Raw genomic sequence first — 6,000 nt, 5'->3', positions numbered from 1 at the left:
AACATGAGACAATTTTACCACATTCATTACTTAGGAAATTCCAAGGGTTTTAAGAGCTCTGTGCCAGAAACAGGGACCAAGACCAAATACATGTTTCTTATTATTAGTCACACTGTAACAGGCACATAGAGCTAATTGGAATAAAATCGATAAAAAAGCAACTATGTTTTTAAGAGAGTTGCCCTGTCAGGAGAGCCACTGTTATATTAAAAGGGATTCTAGCTTCTTTGCCTAAAGCCACAGCTTGGTCAGCACCTTGCCTGCCATCCAGCTTCACACAAAGGCTTCACTGCATCCCATCTACTACCGCTGTTCTTTTCCAATAAATTTCCTTGCTTCCCATCCGCCAGACGGGAAGCAAATGCTACTTTCAGATTTCTCTTAGGAGAGCATTTGTCCCACTCTTGGTACCCATTTCTGTATTAACTTAAGTTAATTTACACTGTAGTAACAATTTCAGAATTTCAGTTGCTTAAAACAAAGAAAAAAATTTATGTTTTGAACATATAACACATTTTAAACAAATATAATCCACCACATCTATTGATGGACTTTTATACTGTTTTCAATTTTCACATATGGCAAATAATTCTGCCCTGGATATATGTGTATAGATATGTATTTGAATGATATATTTGTATCATTTTGCACATGAGCAAGCTTATTTGTAGGTTATATTTCTAGAAAGACAGGCATACTTTGGAGATCCTGCCAGTTTGGTTCCTTACACCGCAATAAAGTGAAGAGAGCAATAAAGCAAGTCAAATGAAAATTTTGGTTTCCCAGTGCATAGAAAAGTTACGTTTACACTGTACTGTAGCCTACTAAGTGTGCAATAATACTATGTCTAAAGAAATTGTACATACCTTAATGAAAAAGTACTTTATTGCTAAAAATGGTTAACCATCATCTGAGTTTTCAGCCAGTTGTAATCACTGATCACAAACCACGGTAACAAATACAATAATAATGAAAAAGTTTGAAATACTGTGAGAATTAACCAAAATGTGACACAGAGACATGAAATGAGCAAATACTGTCTGGAAAAATGGCGCTGACAGATTTGCTTGATTCAGGGTTGCCACAAACCTTCAACTTGTAAAAAATGCATTATCTGTGGAGCACAACAAAGGGAAGTGCAATAGAACGATGGATGCCTGTAGAATGGCCAAAGGATATGTGCATTTTAAAATTTGATACAGAATCACTAGTTTGTACACCCAACAGCTATATATGAGACTGTCTGTTTCCCTCTACCTACAAAAATATTATCAATTCTTTTGTTTTTTTTTTCCACCTGAGAGGAGAAAACTAATTTTTCATCATTTTCATATATCTTAGAACTATTTGTGTCCTGTTTTTGGTTTATTCCTGTTTGTCCATTTGTCTCTTTGATTGTGTTCTTTTTTTTATTGATTTATAAGAACTAATTACATATTCAAGAAGAGTCATCCATGATATAAATAAAAAATATTTTTCCCATTACTTACTTATATTTGGATGCTGTTGTATTTTTTTGCCATGAAGAATTTTTTCCCTCTTTTTATGTAGTCATATACCAACCTGTGTGATGTCTGAGTTATGATCTTTCTTTATAAAAGGTCTTTTTTATAAATGAACACATTATTTAAAGAATACAATGGAAACAACTTTTTTGTTTTCTTCTAGTATTTGTAGTTTCATATTTTGTTTTGAAATTTGTCATACAGATGAAATTAATTTTGGTGTAAGGGGTGAGGGAGGGATACATTCAATCTCTAACTGGTAATAATAGTGAAGACCTTTGTAGGTGCTGATTTGTTGGCTGTGGAGCAAGGCATAGTAGAAACTAATTTTCCAATTAGTATATTCTTGTAATTCTGACTTTTGTACCCCGTTCATATGAATCTACCTTAGTTTCATTGAAATAAATATGTTCTTTGTTGTTATGAAACAAGAAACAAGGAAGTAAGCAGCCCCTACTCATATCCAGTTAAGTATCACCCTACAGGAATATGGAAACAATGTTGTCAGATCTTCTCAGTTTTCAAAAGAAGCTGAAATCTGGATTTTCATGTGAAATCCCCAGATGTTTAAATGTTAGCAACTAATTCAGAGTTTTAAAAACACCACATGGGCCAAGCAAAACACATCTGCAGGCCAGATGGGACCCACAGGGTGCCAGTCTGAGACCTGTGGTTTAGACATTTATTCTCACCCTTGGGGATTCATTTAAGTGCCTTTTCTATGGGCCACTGGAACATAGTGTGGTCAGCCCTTATCACAATGTATTTTAACTGATTGTGCTGGCCTAGTCTTTCTATTAAGCTACAAGGCCCTTGAAGGCAGTATATATAGATTTTGAGGTCCCCATGGCCTGGGAGTGTCTTGTACCTAGTCGATATTTAACACGATTGCTTGTTGAATGAATAAATGGGTGAATGCATGAACTCAGCTTGCATCTGAACAAAGTGGCTCAGGGTCTAAGAGGTTACCTGATTCAGACCATTCCTTCTTTTTCCTCCCTTCTCATCAAGTGCCCCAGTTCAGCCTCATGGCAACTAAATCTCTGTACCCTACAGGGATTTTGTCAACAGGTGGCCTCTTCCATGGATGTGAGTCTTGGCCACTAGGTGTCTCCCTTTGCTTGAAGGACATTCTGAAGCCCTGGGGTCAATTGGCGGTTTGCTAAACAGAAACAAAACACTTAGGCAAAAAAGGATGTCTTAATCTCAGGCCACATCTTCAGATGTTTGTCCTCATGAGAAAGTTGAGTACAGCCACAATGTCAGAGCAAAAATGCCCAGGCACAGAATCAGATTTATTTTGTTCTGGGAGAGTCTCCCCTGGGGGACTGAGTGACAGTCTGTTGGGTTTTAGCCTCTAATCCCGCAGACCGTTGACTGTTCTTCTGGAGCTTTGTTTGTGTTGCTTTTTTCTGCTGCTATCGGCCAGTGGAGAAGTGTGTCTTACTGTTAAGGGTCTGGGGTTCTTGCACCTGCATCGTAAAAGCAGGACTCTTGTAAACTGTATCAGATGGAGCGTCACTGAGGCTGCCCTGACGCGCATGCGCGGTTTCCCACGTCGTGTGACTTCAGGGGCACGTGTTCCGTTGCCTGGCCGGTGCCTTCCCTGCCACCCCAGGAAGGTCCTCCGAGCTTAAACAGAACGATGCTTGATGTTGTATAATTCTCACTTTGAAGACAGGCAGAGTGAAAAAAAAGCAAAGTTCATTGCTTTCATAGTCCATGCTTTCTCTCTCGGTGTTAGCTCTGGCATTCAGATACCGTACGCTCTGAACCAATGAAAGGCGATGGTGGAATTTTGCCTGGCCCTGCTAACTTTACCCAGGCCTTGGATTTTAGTGACACTGGAAGCTTCCTTGTTCAATGAAATGGAGATGCGCATTCTATAGGGCTTTGGTGGCTCTGCAGTTTACTACGAAAGGTTAAGACGATAAGGATGCTATGTCTCATTAGCACCTAAGACATAGTGTCACCTTTGTCTTTTCTTTGGTTATTTTTGGAAGTGTTGGATACTCCTGTTTGCATTTCTCATCTGTCTTTGAGAAGCAGCAGAGACAGGTTAACAGATCACAGACTTTGAAGGCAGGCTGGGTTGGTGCCCTGGCCCATCATTTACTTAGCTGCTCTGTACCTCCATTTCCTCACCTGGGAAATGGGGTTGATAGTGGTAATGCTTCGCAGGTTGCTGGGAGTATAAAAGCACATGGACACTGCTCAGAACAGTACTTGAAACTTAGTAAGTGCTTAGTAAATGTGAGCTGTTACTACGTGCTTGATCATTGATCTCTGGTTTTCTGCCCAGGCCAGAGTTCATGTGTGTAGATTGTTACACTTCTCTCTGATACCAATGGGGAAATACTTCCTATAGTTTTGTGAACTCTCCCTCTGTTTATTTGAATGTACTTTAAGGCTAAGTAGTATTACAATTATTATTAAATACCACTCCCCCAACAGTTTCTCATAACTCCCTTCAACTAAACTTTATCCTCAAATAGCTTAGTAATTCCCTGCCCACCTCTCTTTAAGTCCTAGTTCTGAGTGTTAAGAGACTATATCTGTTTTGATAAAATCTTATCATATAAGTTAGGAAAACTTTTTCACTATAATTTATATTTTACACTCAACCCTTCTTCTTTCTACTGTTCCATTCAGGGTTTTAAAATATATATACCTGAAATATCTTTCCTTCTTTCTTTCTTTTCTTTCTTTCTTTCTTTCTTTCTTTCTTTCTTTCTTTCTTTCAGAAAGAGAGAATAAGAGTGAGTGGGGGGAGGGGCAGAGGGAGAAGGGGAGGGAGAGAATCTTAAGCAGGCTCCATACCCACAACCCTGAGATCATGACCTGAGCCAAGATCATGACCTGAGCGGAAATCAGGAGTTGGATGCTTAACTGACTGAACCACCCAGGCGCCCCATACCTGAAATATATTTTTTAGGATTTTATTTATTTGAGAGAGTAAGCCAGAGAGAGACAGAGAGAGCATGAGTGGGGGAGGAGCAGAGGAAGAGGGAGAAGCAGACTCCCACTGAGCAGGGAGCCCCATGCAGGACTTGATCCCAGGACCCTGGGATCATGACCTGAGCCAAAGGCAGATACTTAACCGACTGAGCCACCCACGGGCCCCTGAAGTATTTTTTTTTTAAAGATTTTTATTTATTTAATTACATATTTGAGACAGAGAGTGAGTGCGAACAGGGGTGGGGGAAGAGCAGAAGGAGAGGGACAAGCAGACTCTGTGCTGAGCACAGAGCCCGATGTGGGGCTCGATCCCCTGACCCCAAGATCATGACCTGAGCCGAAATCAAGAGTTGGATGCTCAACTGACTGAGCCCCCCCAGGGACCCCTGAAATATTTCTTACTGCATTGAATCATTTCACAATATGAAATGAAGCCACCTGAAACAGCTCAGGGCCTATCTCACCCTTGAGTCACCATATCATTCAGGGCGACCAATTGTGTTTGCAGCCCCCGGATTAGAGCTTCTCTAAGGCCGAGGGCAAAGAAGGCCTAGCACCTATGATGGATACACACTGTCCTCCAGAGTCCTCTCTAGGTTCACCTACTGACCTCATTTAGATATTGCTTCACACCCAGTGATAAGATGGGACGAGATTTAGAAAACGAGTTCCAATACCATGATTCTGTTTGCCAGCTCCTTTCTCCAGGGCCTCAGGTTGTTGCTGTTTATTCCTGTGACTGCTTTTTCACTGGGAAGCCAAGCCATTGGACTGTTCAGGAAACCAACACAAACAAACAGATGACATGGCAGGTCTCAAAGTGCTCCCTCAGCCTCTGGTCTTCCTCCTTGTTCTCTTGGGCATCTATAGGATTCTGGACCCGGCCTAGTCAAGGAAGCTCAGTGGTCAAGATTACCAGAGAAGAAATGTAAAGTAGACCAGATGGACCAAAACACATTTGTTTAGCTGCCTTTGTATGCTCAGGTGAACGCCTTGTTCCTGCTTCACAGGTGAGTGTGTGTGAGATTTCGTAGCAGAAGGAGAATTACAATTACGCCAGAGGAGCAAGGCTTCCTCAACTCTGCCTTCACAGAAGGTCAGCTCTTCTTGGGCACAGAACAATGATATGTCACAGTGCCACCACCGTGCTCAAAATCCATGCTGCTTTCTTTTGCTTTCTGTCCTCTGCAGAGACTGGAGAGCCCCATAACCTGACCAGGCAGTATTGAGGAATTCAGCATCGCATGTGTTAGTAGATCATTAAGAGGAAGCTAGAAAAGGTGAGTAAGTGGCTTACTGGTGAGTCATCAGTAATTCAAAAGCACACCCTATTTGTGAAACAACATAAATATTGGGCATACACTATGATCTCCTTCCATTAAATATGGAATTAACAAACTACTAACTCTATTCATTTGTTTGGATTCAGATTTTCCCCCAAACCAATGTGCTCAAGAAATTATTGATGTCTATTGTTTGCCTAATTTTCTACTATCTGCTAGGATGATTTTGGTCTAATAAGAAACTATAGGGATCC

The sequence above is a fragment of the Leptonychotes weddellii genome, chromosome 8 (assembly GCF_054177405.1).
Source record: "Leptonychotes weddellii isolate Sample4059 chromosome 8, ASM5417740v2, whole genome shotgun sequence".
NCBI lineage: Eukaryota > Metazoa > Chordata > Mammalia > Carnivora > Phocidae > Leptonychotes > Leptonychotes weddellii.
Note: the sequence above shows the minus strand (reverse complement) of the source record.